The 14,626-nt window shown below is 41.5% G+C and overlaps 1 protein-coding gene across 3 annotated transcripts in view; it reads left to right on the top strand.

Annotated features, from left to right (window-relative positions):
- The first annotated feature begins 13,748 nt into the window (after window positions 1-13,748).
- The window catches only part of CAP2 (cyclase associated actin cytoskeleton regulatory protein 2), a 69,589-nt gene continuing 68,711 nt past the window's right edge, over window positions 13,749-14,626 (top strand). For all 3 annotated transcript variants that reach the window (XM_013941450.2, XM_013941466.2, XM_013941474.2), the window contains exon 1: window positions 13,749-13,825. The gene's annotated coding sequence lies outside the window, so the exon portion shown is untranslated. The remainder of the gene's footprint in view (window positions 13,826-14,626) is intronic.

Here is a 14,626-nt window from a genome sequence, read left to right as displayed (position 1 = left end):
CTCTCAAGTTCAAGTTAGTCTTATAAAACCCAGTGCAAAGTTCAATAACTGAGCTTTTGATCCTCAGCATTTGGTCTGTGACTCACATAGGAATTTGATATATTCATACTTTACTCTGCTGTAAGCACCTTGACTGAAGTTTCCCATGTGATTAATAAAAAATTAATAGAGTAACATTTTTTACTAAGATCTGTTCATGACTCACTAATACCTCTCAGTACAGCCCCAGACCTCTCACTTTCCAGTGTCATATCCATGTCCAGTGTCTGAATTCTACGTCTATTAGGAAGTCTGGGTGGGCATGAATAGACAATATTCAATACAGTAAAAATTGTTCACTGGCATATTTTTTCAATATACTTACATAAATAAAGTTTTAAATCATTAGCAGCATACACATTCCTAGTTGGAGATTATATTCCAGCAAAATAATTGCATGAGTGCTGGGTTAGATGTTCAGCTGCTAAAAATCAACAGATCTCCACAGCTTTCAGAACAGGCCTGGAGACTTAGATGAACTGAGAATCTGACCTGAACTATTTAATATGTAATTGTTACAGGTATTAGCAGAATAAGAGTCTACTTCTAGAATATTAACAAAAACATTTGTATCATTGTCCCCAAAGATACATTAGCTGATTAATACTACCCAAAGACACAGTCCCTGCCCTAAACAGGTAACAATCTAATATAAAATACAAATGAATAGGGATAAAACAAAGTAGGAGAAAACACAATGATGCGGGAGAGGTTTAACGCAATAAAATCTTCAGCTTCTGCGGTCTTTTCAGTAGTAATGCCCATTTATCTCACAAAGGGAAGTTTGAAAGAAGAAGATGGGAAGAGGACATATCCATTCTGACTCAAATCTAATCTTTGGTTAAAACCAAAATACCCCAAGCCATTGTCAAAACATTTCTACTGCTCTATGCTCTATTTGAAATAACTGGCAATGACCTGTTCAGATTTTGTATCCTCAAAAATTGTCCCCTACCATAAAGGAAGTAAAAAATTGTGGTCAAAAACTCTTTGGCAAAAGAAATCATGAGGTAACAACATTGAGGTGGCAATAACAAGGTTATTTTCTGATACTAAGCTAATTCAAACAGTTGGAAGATGGTTCCCCAATGTACCAAATAAATCCCTCTGCCCTCCCTTCTGACTTTGAAAGAATAAAAGAAGAATGAGCATAAAAATGGGAGAGTGAGATTTGTATAGAGCCAAGTCCTATGAATGAATCTTGGAAATCTGCACTAAAATCCTAAAAATTTGGAGAGAATGTAGAGGGAGCTACAGGATGAATATTAAGCATTTTCAATGCTAAGTTTATTTCCATTGTACAGAAATCACTGTCATTTAGTATGAAACTCCCCTCAGCACACAAATTGTGCCTGAAACAAGAAAAAGCAGTAGCTTGGCCAAGTTCCTTAACAAATCTGCAGATAGGGCCACAACACATTAGTCTACAGAGAAAAGCAGTTGATTTGGCAAGTCTGTATGTGGCACGCTGACCTTTTTTTCAGAAAAGGTCACCCTGGAGTCAGGTTCCTGAACTTCCCAGCAATTCCGCAGCTCTAAAGCTCGGGATCTTTTAGGCTGTAGCAGCATCATGACAGCCTAAAGCAACATGAATTACTAAGTCATTTTTTCTTCCCACAAAGTCTTTACAGTAGTCTATGAGCAATCAGTGGTGGTATCAATCCAGTTTTTAGTGAAACCTACTAAATCAAACTGTGACCATTGCTGAAAATCTCAGCAAAAGCACATAAAAACAAAGTTGCACTTAGGTGAAAGGCTGAATGTTTCTGGGTTAATGTGAGGGGGTCTGATTGTTTATCTGAATTACATCTGCTTGGACATAACTAGGAGCCTTTAGCTTACAGTACTATCAAGCTGTCTCTCTTGGTACATTCAATACACTTGACAAGAAAAAAAAATCAGCAAGGTTTTTTTACAGTTATTTATAGTGGAAGAAAAGCACACTATATATGCCTTGGACTGCAGGAATCTGTTCTAAGCCAGTACAGATCATAATAAATTGATTTGCTAAATGAGCAAACAAAAACTCTCGAGTTCCGTGGCATTTTAAGCAGTGGAATGACAGACTGAAACAGGTTAATCACTGATACTAGGTTAAGTCTTAAATTAGGTGTGCAAAGCCTTTCAGTTTTTCAGGGTGTGGCCCTGATGGGGAATGCTCAAACCAGTTTTTAAAGAGGTAAAAAACCCTCTGAACATAATTAGAGCAATGATTTTAAAGACTCACAGAGTAATTCAGATACTGAATAGTAGATAGTGTAAAATAGCATCACACTAATTCCAAAGGAGCTATAGTTACTTACACTGCTGAAGTTCGTGGTCACTCTGTTTTTAATTTTTCTAAAAAGTGCATTTATTTTATACATATGTAAATCATGTAAGTAAAGGAAAATTAGAGAAACCAAATCTGATTATTTGTTTTAAATAGATGTACAAACTAAAAAGTATTAGCAAAGAAAATCAGCAAGAGAGGAAAAGGATATTTTATGTTCTTGATCAGATATTTTAATGACACATTTTCTATTTCAATGTGTATAACTAGAACACATCTGAAATTAATATGGCTATGTTTACTGGAATTCCTTACACAAAATACATCACTAATATGGGAAGCATTACATATATATACACACACATATATACTACATATATATATACACACATATATACATATATATATAAATTGTAGGCCTTGTAATATATTTTTTCATATATAAATCAGAGACAAATCAATCCTAATATAATACTGGTTCATTTGTACATGTCATTCTACATGCAGTCACACCTCTGTAGCTATTCTGAAGTCCATGAAAGCGGCACAGGGGGAACTGGGTATGCCTTCCTAGCATTCAAAGAGGGAGAAGTTAGGTTTGAAAGAAGAGAGCATGTGAATGCTTTTCAACCAAATAGGAATACCTGGCCGAATCTGCTGCTGCTGCTGTATGGAAACTGTGTAACCCTGCCCTGTGCAGGTGGAGCATGGGAAGTGAAATCACAGTCAGGGACTGAAGTTACTGGGCAAGACACGCACCCCCCCCCGACGCAGCAGCTGCTGCTGCTGTTCCAGTCAATAGGCCCAACATCTGAAGGAGAGAAACTCTCTTCAAAGGTGAGTTGGTTCAGCTGCACAAAGGTTTAAGGACATTTTAACTGACATTTTTACTAATCATTTGCTGAATTCCAGCTAGCTGTAGCAATAAAGGTAGCAATTCAGTTGACTTCAACTGGAACAGGACTGGCCTCCTAAGGACTGCACCTGCTCTTGCAAATCAATGGCTAAACTTGCCTTGACTTCAGTCATCCTGGAACAGACCTTTACAGAATCACAGAATCACAGAATCGCTGAGGTTGGAAGGGACCTCTGGAGATCATCTAGTCCAATTCCCCCTGCTCAAGCAGGGTCACCTAGAGCACATTGCACAGGATTGCATCCAGGCGCGTTTTGAATATCTCCAGAGAAGGAGACTCCACAACCTCTCGGGGCAACCTGGTCCAGTGCTCTGTCACTCTCACAGTGAAAAAGTTTTTCCTCATGTTCAGATGGAAGTGTCTGTGTTTCAGTTTGTGCCCATTGCCTCGCGTCCTGTCGCTCGGCACCACTGAAAAGAGTCTGGTCCCATCCTCTCGACACCCTCCCTTCAGATACTTGTACACATTGATAAGATCTCCTCTCAGCCTTCTCTTCTCCAGGCTAAACAGGCCCAGCTCTCTCAGCCTTTCCTCATAAGAGAGATGCTCCAGTCCCCTAATCATCTTTGTAGCCCTTCGCTGGACTTGCTCCAGTAGGGCCACATCCCTCTTGTACTGGGGAGCCCAGAACTGGACGCAGTACTCCAGATGGGGCCTCACCAGGGCTGAGGAGAGGGGGAGAATCACCTTCCTCGACCTGCTGGCAACACTCTTCCTGATGCACCCCAGGATACCATTGGCCTTCTTGGCCACAAGGGCACATTGCTGCCTCATGGTCAACTTGGTGTCCCCCAGCACTCCCAGGTCCTTCTCCGCAGAGCTGCTTTCCAGCAGGTCAACCCCCAACCTGTACTGGTGCCTGGGGTTATTCTTCCCCAGGTGCAGGACCCTGCGCTTGCCTTTGTTGAACTTCATGAGGTTCCTCTGTTCCTCTTTAAACAGGAGGCTCTCCATCCATCAAAACTTGACTAAAATCAGCAGGTGTTTTGCTCAAAAAAGCTCCTGTATGAACTTCCAGTTTCTTAAAACAGCCCTAGATCAAATATAGATGTATTGGTGCTGCCCATCTTCTAGTTAGGTGTCTAGATCTCACTGAAACGCATTCTTGGGAGAATGAGAGACCTGAACACCTTTGAGGAGCTGGCCTTCAGTCATCATCCACTTCCTAGTCAATACTGGGAAACACAAACTTCCATATATGTATCTGTTTTACTTACAGACATATATGTTTTACTAATACATGAAGCTAATTGCTCAAATGCTCTTATCTGTTGGCATTCAGCCAGTCAGAAATCTGGCATGGTAACTCTGAACCTAGCTTAGTTTGTTTGTATCCCTTACAAAATGACTATCTGCATTTTTGAAGGAAGAAGAAATTTAAAAGGACTCACATTAAGCATAGCAATTAATGTCTTAGGATGGCATCCAAAATGACAACAGGATAGTGAAACAAGCTGGTAATAAATATCAGAATACCTAGTGATATAGTCCCTTTTGCTCTCTTTTTATTAATGGAATGGCAAATGACCACAAAAGACATACAAATTTTTGGCTGGGGAGTTGTATCATAAAAATCAGCAAAACCAATGAGCAAATTAACCTTAAACAAGTCCCATAGTATGTGGAGCATCAGGTTCTCTGGCAAATTTGTTCAATAACACAGAAAAAAAGATTTAGGGAAAAATCCTAAGAATACAATGAAGTTTCCTAGGAAAACTCTACACTTCAGAAATATTTCATCTTCTTAAATGTCATCACATTAGTGTTGGTGAACCGTTATAAATATTGATGGATGGCTCAGGAATAGAAAGGTATTATACGTGTTGCTCACCACAACTGAGCTGTAGATCAGCCCTTGGTTCCAAGAATGTTAAGGTGGGGACCCTCTTCTCTTTTGTTTCCCCAAAAGATTTCAGTCCACTCTTTCTCTAATACATTTGATTTTACTTTCATTAAGTGCTTACAAAAGAACTCTCAACAATTCATTCCTCACTGCTCTTCATGGGCAGCTGCTCTATAAACTACAGATGAAATGCATCTATTGAGGTCCCCCAATGTAGTCCATATCTTTGCTGATCAATAAGGTACACAGGAGGTCACAGAAGTCACAGGCAAGCACTCAACCATGCTGAAGCAACCAACTATAAGTAAGAAAAACAGGTTTGGCTGATTATTACAGGCTGAATGAAGGCTGGTAGATGGAAGAGGCTGGCATTTCAGAATTGGTCAGCTCAGACACAAGTAACAATCTTTTATATGCTGTGAGATTGATATGCACCTTTAATACCACTTGACTTTGTTAACATGCATTCTTCAAGGAGATGATACACAACTATTTTGGTTATTACCCTTTATTGTTTTATAAACACCCTTAAGATACATAGCTTTGAAATAACACTTAATACAAGGTACAGTGCCTATCTTATGTAGGGAAAATGAGTTGAAGTTGCGTACAACAAAGATTTGGAGATACCCCAGCTCAGCAGCTGGACATTGGAGGCAGATGATCTCCTTCAGATCAGAGTGACAGGGTGGAGCTGAACCTCACTGGGATGCTGAAAGTTCTCTCACTAATCTGATGTGGACATCAAATGTGCAACAATAAATGTAATGAAATACCTTACATGTTGTGCCTGTGGGCCCCAGGTACTTTATAAAGGTACTACTAGCTTCTTTCCTTTACATTTAAAATATTTACACTTCAACATAATGGTTTATATAAAATTTTGGATAAAAAGCTCTTTTGTCAACTTCTATTTGGTTGTTTGCACAAGTATTATAAATCACATTTACTGTTGAATTTATACTGTATTCCAAGTATTTCAAAATTAATCAATTTTTTCTTCAACTCTTACATGTATTATCAGCCATATTAGCTCAAGGCTAAATACCAAAAAATACGCTCAAATTTCTCTCTTATGCTCATTTTTCATACTCTGTGATAAGTCAGGGCCAGATCTTAGTTAAACTAGTGGAAATCTGTACAGAATCAATAGTGTTATTCCAGAGGTACTGCTATAACTGAACTAGAATCTGAGCTGAAGTTGTCATTTATACCTACACTTTATATATTTTTAATGTTCATGGTCTAATTCATAAATTAGCTTTAGAGTGTTGTTTTCCTTTCTTTTCCTTTATGAAGATACAAGAACGGCACATTTGATGAGGGATTAAAAGAGAACTCCAACATGAATTATTCAGGAGAGCAAACAATATTCTTTTCCAAAGAAAATGATAGCTTTTATAAATGTGGTGCAGTACGTACAGAGCTTGTGTAAATACAGGAAAGCAGGAAAGTAAGAATCAAATAAAAGACTGATTTTGAAACAAAAGGATTATTTCTGATACCTACACCACTGGCCTACAATTATTCAAGTGAAACATTAACCTGGAAATGTAGGGTGAAGTGCTGACCCTGTTAGTCAGTGACAAAACATTCATTGACTTGAGGGGGAACAGGATTTCACCCCAGCAGTGTGAAATATATAGTTCTTTCTAATCTATTTTAGACATCAAATTTAAATATGCTTTGTTCCTTTTCTTTGCTCCTCGTTCCCTTTTTAGAAAATGAAAACCTGGAAGACAGGAAGATAGTCTGGCTATTCCAGTACTTAGCTTGATTTATTCTAAAACCTTTTCTAGTTTTATATTTGTTCCTCTATTTTCATAGAGGAACATTTGTTCCTCAATTTCATTTGTATATGATGATAATTCAAAAAGCCATTCTGTAAAGGCTCTCAGGCTAAGGTCCTTATAAAAGGAAGAGCCCTACTATTAGCCACTGGCTTTACTGAACAGAAATTGTCCTCCTGCCACACAACTGAATGGGAAAAACATATATTGAGAAGGATAGCTTTCAGAAGAGGGGTTGACTGCAAAAAACTCTCAGAATATTGCAAAATAAAAAAAAAATACTACTCCATTTGTCATAAAGAAGATGAAAAGTAGGGTAAATGACTTTGTGCCAGGCTCTGTGCTGCTGTGGCTGATCAGCTCCTTGTACCTATTCTAGGTAGTCATCATTTGTAAAATAATATTTTAAGCTGACAAAATTGCATATTAATATAAGTAATGTGCTGTACCTTGGGATCCATGCTGGCAGTCTCATTTTGAGGGAAGATGAAAAACTCAGACATCCTCAGCCTCCAACTCCTTGGCTGAGGAAGAGGTTGAAGGAACAGAAGAAAATTCACACTGCTGTCACCCCTGGCATTCCAATTCTGTAATGGAAAAACATAAATCAGCTCAGTACTTTTCAAGATTAAGTAAAAGATTTCAAACACTGACATTCAGAACTCATGGTCTTTTCCACTCCATTCTACTACATTAGGATGAGTCAATGCATCTACAGAAGATACCTGTTTATAGCTACATGATTACTTACAGGTCATTATTTTCTGCCTGAGCGAGTCAACTGTTCAAACAGGGACTGAGTTATCTCCCTTTCCCCCACACCTCACTCATCCAGAGCAAAGGAGCTTGGAGGTGGACAAAAACAGCTATGTACAGCATGAGTAGAAGAGGGGAGCAAATGTCACCCAACAGCAAATTACTACTGTGAAAGAAGAAAGGAATTCTGTCTCTGAGAAGGTTCCTTCAACATACATGGCCTGCAATGACTGCAACTGGGGTTGAATCACTCTCTGAATAAGGGCATAGTCTAGTTTAGTGCCTGGAACAATACTAAACGTCTATCTGTCTGCATACACGTTGCTTAGCTGTCCATGTTGCTGTTTCATTACATCCTATGGAGTGCTCTGTCTGTAACAGTTATGTAACCAAGTTATCAACTCATGAGACTTTACTGTGAATTTTGCACAATTTGGTGTTTTTCTTAAAGCACCACTTCCTAGAATCAGGTGATTGTATAAAGTTTTCAAATAAAAGTTAAGTTCCTAGCCCCATAGCTTGTATAGTAAAACTTGAATTCATGACTCAATTATTCCCCCACGTCTCTAAAACAGCAACAAAAAGAATCCCAAATATCCTCAGCTTTTAAGAAAACTCATATTTTTTGTGTGTCTGGATTTTTCAGTGCTTCTACTGCATTGACTATCTGGGCCTTCCTATACAGGAGAAACATTTATCTCAGGGAATCATCTGTAGGAAGTCATCCCAGGCCAAACTTTAGAAATGGGTCTGTGCTTTCTACCTCTAGAGGATGAAAAACTGTTTGTAACCTGGGTTCACCAGGAAAAATGTGAGCCATCACAGGACCTCTTCAGCAGTAAGCAGAAATGGTTCTTATTGAACACAAGACTAGGGATTTTAATGGTTTGTATATTAGTAGGTCAAAAGGACTGATGCATGATACTGATCATATGCATGCAGCAAGTCCTGACAAGGTCTGATCATGGTATTGATGCCATCATATAGGTGGTGAAGTAAGAAACATAGCAGGAGAAAGCAGTGAGAAGAAAGTCATCTAGTAAGAGACAACTACAGCCACAAGAAAACACAGATTAAAACACCAGGCTTTCATGCCTGAATCATTTGCAAGTCCTGAAGGTGACGGGAACTCCTGAGGATGCTGGGACGTTTTGAATGAGCCAAAGAAGTTTTGGCATGAAGAAGAACAGGTAATATTTTAGTAGTTTTTGACATTCAGCAACATTTGGGTTCACTTGCGTTCTCCTCAGACACAGCTGGATTACAAAGCACTGCCAATGACAAGGTCAAGAGCATAGACATTTAACCAGCTGCAATTATCCTATTAAGATGCTTCATAGCTCACATCTGGGGCTGGCATGGTGACGTAGGATCATGGTAAAGCTGTCCTGAAACGAAGTAAAAAGCAGGACTGTATATTCAACTACTAAGTTGGAAGCAGTACCTCACTGTTTAATTGCACTGATACATAGCTAAAGGAGACTTCTAGGCTCTTAAAGGATCCTAGGCAGACTAGACTGAATGAAAAATTAAAGTTACTCAGGCGCTCAAACAGAAACACTAGGGTTCTACAATGCAAAAACTAACATTGCTCAGTGAGTAAGACTTCATAATTCTTTTAGACTACTATTTCCACAGGTTTCATAGGTAGCAAAAGAGCAGTTCACCAAAAGGTAGATGCAGGATATGATGACTTCCTTTTCTGTAGGTCTGAAAATGTAAATTTTTCTATCAAAGGCAACGCTGTTCAGAATGACATGGTAACACTTCACTCACACACTTGAAAATTTTGCTTTGCTTCCTCTGTTTTTCAGTTAGTCACCCCCATTAGAAGTACTCCTTGACAATTTCTGCCCCTAATTAAATGAAAAATATGAAACTTCACTTGAAACCTATATCAAAACCCAGGACTGTATAAAACAGGATTTTTGGCAATAGAACAAAAGCTTGTATGTTGTGATAGTAAATAGATAGGGCAGTGTAAATACTGAGCAGACCTGGGGGTCAAGCCTATAACATTCACTGAGTAGCTTTCCCCATAAGAACAGCTCCACAGAACTGAATTAAAATGCAAAAATAACATTAGTGAAAGCAGTCACACAGATTAGTATTTGTGAAATCAGGATATTTTCCCCCTGGAGTCAGCAAAGCCCTTAAACATATACCGAATTATAAACAAGTGAGTAATTTCATCCCTCCACAAACAAGCTACTTAAATACAAATGGAATGCCAAAGTGTTCTGCTACATGGGGGTGCCATTACTCACATATTTAATAATAAGCATGTGCTTAATATTTAATTTTTTATGTTGCCATGCCTAAAGAGGAGCATACAACTAAATAATGTGCAATTATAAAATGAGAGTCCATACCTCCCAGAGCTTACTGTATAAAAGAGAAGGCAGAACACAGAAAAGAGATAAACAAGCAGTACAGTGACATTTATGAAACTAAATGCAAACTGAATCAGCCTTAATCTTATATCTTACAAGTGATCAGACTGGATGATGACAGATTCAGCCTTATTTCACACTAATTTGAGAGAGGAAAAATATTACATATTTTTGGCAGAATTTTCCTTCTTTTTCTGCATGACTTGACACTTGTTCAGTACAAAATACCCACAAAGTGCTCTTCACAGATCCATTAAATTAATTAACTGTATGCTGTTTTTCAAATTCTGTAAACTAAACAGTAAGCAAAAGGCATCTTGACATGTCCCGAATGCATGCTAATATTATTTAAGGAGACCTAGCAAGTCATACTACCAAGATTTCCTCAAGAAGATATTCCAATTTATTTTCACATCAATACATGCTTATGCAATATTAATTTATATGAATCTTTTGTTCTGCATTGCATCAGCAAAAATAGACCTGATGAAATCAAGGAAATCAGTAATAATATTTGTGTTTTTTTCCAAACTCATCTATGAATCATTTAGATGTAACTTATAATATCAATGGGGAAATTTTACAAACATATGCATTCAAAGTCCATATTCAACAGACACTGGAAAGGTAAGCATTTTCAACAGTCGTCCTCTGCAAAAAAAAACATGTATGCAAATAAAAGACATACCAAAATATTTTCTTTTAAGTAGGTTATAATTCTGTCATTCTATAGAGATTTTGATAGCCTATCTCTACAACAGCCTCTGATGTGTACTTTGGGATCTCTGCACAACTTTAGAAATACATTCTTCTATAAAAGGGAATAAAACATGCAAGCTCTGGCACAGATTGTCTGCAGCAGCAAAGTCAAAAGTTAAATGAAAAAAAAAAGGTACAAAGTTATATTAAATGCCATACACCACACTCCATGCAGCATTAAATTTTAACTGGAAATCTTTCAGCTTGAGGTCTATTATTGCTCTTTTTATGTAAGAAAGCTCCTCATAATTTCGGGAGGAGAATTGCATAAATTAGAATTGTAAGATGATTTTTTCCTGCATTAATAAATAGTATCTACATTTTCAGAAGACTGAATGTTTTGATCCTTAAGCCAGTGACCCTATCCCCACCGAAAAAGTATACAAACAAAAAACCTTTAACTTTCAATGTTGCAATTACCGGCATCAAATGACCTTCTGTGTATAAATCTAAGCAAACATATGAATGCATTGTTCGATTGAGGGCAAACTACTCAGCCTCAAAGTCTGATCTTCCAATCTTCCCTTGCACAGTGTTTCACTTGTGTCAATGGCAACTACTTTCAAAACAGATTTTTTATTGCTGTCAAAGCTTTCTTTTTCTTGATGGGATGAAAAAATAGTCATCTACTTGGTATTTTTGCACATACATACAGTATTTTGTAAAGTCCAAAGTTTGCACATCTCTCATTTTTTCTTCTCTTTAGGAGGCTCTTGTTAGGCCTGAGTTAATAACTACTAAGATTTTTATAGAACTACTTTTTAAGATTACTTTAAGCTATACAGAAACCGAAGTAGGCAAGGCTCTCTTCACTAATACTGCATGTTTCCAGCAGCAACATCTTACATCTTTGCTTGCCACTGTGTTTCCTCTATACTGTGAAGTGACTTTACAATTACAGAATCCCCCCTTTTCCCTTCTTACTAAATGTATCACTTCTTGTTGTTCCTTTTGTCTTAGTCCTAGCCTTTGACGTTAGCCAGCATTCTCCTGGGGAAGTGAAAAGAGCAAAAGCACTGGTCCCTTTTGTGTAGCTCCCATACTTGAAGAAAGCATTAGATGTCGGGAGGGAAGATGTGTTAGAGTGTGTGTTTTTTTATACATGTAGGCCATCGACCAGTTTGGTAGCCTCGTAAACAATTCCACACAAAGGGAATGCCCCATTGCTTTTCCCTTCCTTTTGCACGCCTATGATATAAATGGATGATGTGGAGTGCTTGACTGTGTTCTTGCAGTAAGAGATTGTAAACTTTTCAGAAGTAAACTAGATTCCATTCCCAAATGCAGTTCCCATTCTGAAGAAATCTGATTGCATTTATTATCCCAAACAGTCCATTTCTCACACTGATAGTGCACAGGTTTTGGGAAGTATTTCTCCCCGAGCTGTATGGAATATGGATTTTGAGCTTTAATTTAAATGCAGTCGTTTCAACAGTCTCTTAATACTTGCAGATTTTCTTTCCAGAAGGAAACCTTCTGTTGCTTTTTACTTCTCTAAAGTAATTTCTGTGTTCTGTGCATTTCTGCAATCAGTTTTTCAATTCCATATTACTCTTTTTCCGTCTTGGAGGCTCTGGCAAGACCCTCTCATTTAAAACCTGTGTTGATCTGTTGAGTTCATCTGCCTTTTTATACATGACAAGGAGAAGTAGTTCTTTTCACTGTATACAGGAGGCTGCAGCACAGTTTTTTTCAACTTCTGATGCCGACTACATTGTCCATATTAGTGAGTTTGGATCCTAGACTGATTCTTGCAGTCAACTTGCTTTTGCTCAATGTTGTCTTTTTGCATCTCATTTCTATATAGATATGAGTTGCTGTAACTATAATGTCCTGGTTAAAATATGACTTCCTCAGCCCCTATTTAACAGCTGCATGATTAAAACAAGTATTTATGTTCCATATATTATAGCATTGTCAAACCATCAGAAACTGAATACAGTGTCTTCTAAAATACAACTATGCATTTGACAGACAAAACTGTCACCTGTTTTCACACAACCATGTGGTTAACTTGAAAATATGTGGTCTTTTTATTATTAATAACTAAAGAACTCTTTCTCCTTTCAAGAGCAAACTGTTTCTTTAAAGGCCATGAAATCGTGCTCTTTCCCCAGGACTTCTGCACAGACAGTTAACTCAGTGGTGCTTGGAGGTGAAGCAGATTTCTGATGGGCGATCAGATACCACTTGGGACCATGTGGTGAAGAGCACAGTGTCATTGCGAAACACGTGTGCTCCCGTTCAGCCAGGGGTACGTGCTAACACGAGGCCCACGGCGTATGAGAAACAAGGCCTTAGCGCGAGGGTTTGTCTACAGCGAGAAGTTCTGATTTGTGGCGTTACCGAATTGAGGCAACAACTGAACTGCGGGCACAGGCAGAGCAGTGCTCCGGCTGCTGTAGTGTATTCCGGTTCAGCAAAGAGAGCGACCTACCCTGGCGAAGGGGCAGGCTCGCCTGCGGACCAAGGGGCAGCCGGCCGGCGGGAGCTCAGGCGCCAGCGCAGGCCAGGCCAGCGCATCTTTGGGCGCTCACGTTCCCGTGTGCCCACGCTGTGTGGGGCCGCCCACGCCTGCCGCCCGCAGGTGCCACCGCCCCGGGTGCCCGTGGTGGTGCTCTCGCAGCCCGGCCTCCCAGCCCGCCGCCCGCTCCTTGGGGATGCACCACCGCTGCCGTTTCCTCTCAGGCGCGGAGCTACTGCTGCCGCCACCGCCGCTGCCGCCACCGCCGCTGCTGCTGAGAGACACTTCTCCCTCTCCCTCTCTCCATTTTCACACTCCACCCACTTTGTGCTTTCTTTCTCCATCTCTGTCACCGTCTCTCTCTCCTTCTGGACTTAGCTTTATTTGGCACTCCCGGAAGCCGCTGGGCATTTCTCTCTCCCTGCTCGGGCAGCTAATGTGACTGACTGACACCGGCTCCGCTGAGGAGGAGGAGGTGGAGGAGGAGGAGGAGGGAGCGAAGCGGCGAGGCGAGGGAGGGGGGAGCGAGTGACCGGCCACGGATTTTCATTGCAGAGAGGGAAAAAAAAGACTTCCCGGGCCATCAGAAGAGGTAATTCAAGCGCGGGCCGCGCCGGGCGGGGCGGGCGGCGGGAGCCGCCGGGCAGCGCCGGGGCCGCGGGGCAGGCGCAGCGCGGGGCCGCGGGGCTGCCGCGGCCCTGGCGCCGAGGGGCCCGGCGCCGCCGGCAGCGGACATGTTGGGGGCGGGGGCTGCCGGGCAGCGGGCGGGGGCGTCGCCGCGGCGGGCCGCAGCCCCCGGCGCCCTGGCGCGGCGCCGCGCTATCTGGGTCACGGCCGGCGCCCACGGGACGCGGCCTCGCTGATGCCCCGGGCTCGGGCTCGGCCGCCGGCTCCCTGCGTTTCACCTGCGCCGCGCCGAGCGCTGGAAGCCGCCCCGCGCGCGTCGGGGCCGCTAGTGCAAGCGGCAGCAGCGGGGACGTCTCGGGGGGAGAAGACCCGAGGGTGGCAGTCCCTCCGGGAGCCGCACCGGCTCCCCCCCGCGCCCCCGCCCCAAAGCCGGCAGCACCGCTGCGTGCGAGGCGGCGAGCAGCACCCGCCGCCCGGCTGTGCAGGTCTGACCGTGCCGGTGGTGCCGGTGCTGCCGTCGCCGTGCCATCGGCACCGGCTGACCTCATGCTGCTCCGCGCGGGCGGGAGGGCTCGGTGCTGGGGCGGGCGCTGGCTGCTCGAGCCACGCGGATGTGCGCCGGGGGCAGGAGGCCTCGGCGGTGGCACTGCCTGCAGGCTTGGCTCCGAGAAAAGTAAAGGGTTAAACAGCATCCTGGGGTGAGAGGGCCGAAGAAGGAATATGTATGTTTATATATAAATATATATGTGTAACGAATTCTGCAAAT

Source organism: Apteryx mantelli, chromosome 2 (assembly GCF_036417845.1).
Source record: "Apteryx mantelli isolate bAptMan1 chromosome 2, bAptMan1.hap1, whole genome shotgun sequence".
Taxonomy (NCBI): domain Eukaryota; kingdom Metazoa; phylum Chordata; class Aves; order Apterygiformes; family Apterygidae; genus Apteryx; species Apteryx mantelli.
This window is presented reverse-complemented; position numbering and strand designations above follow the sequence as displayed.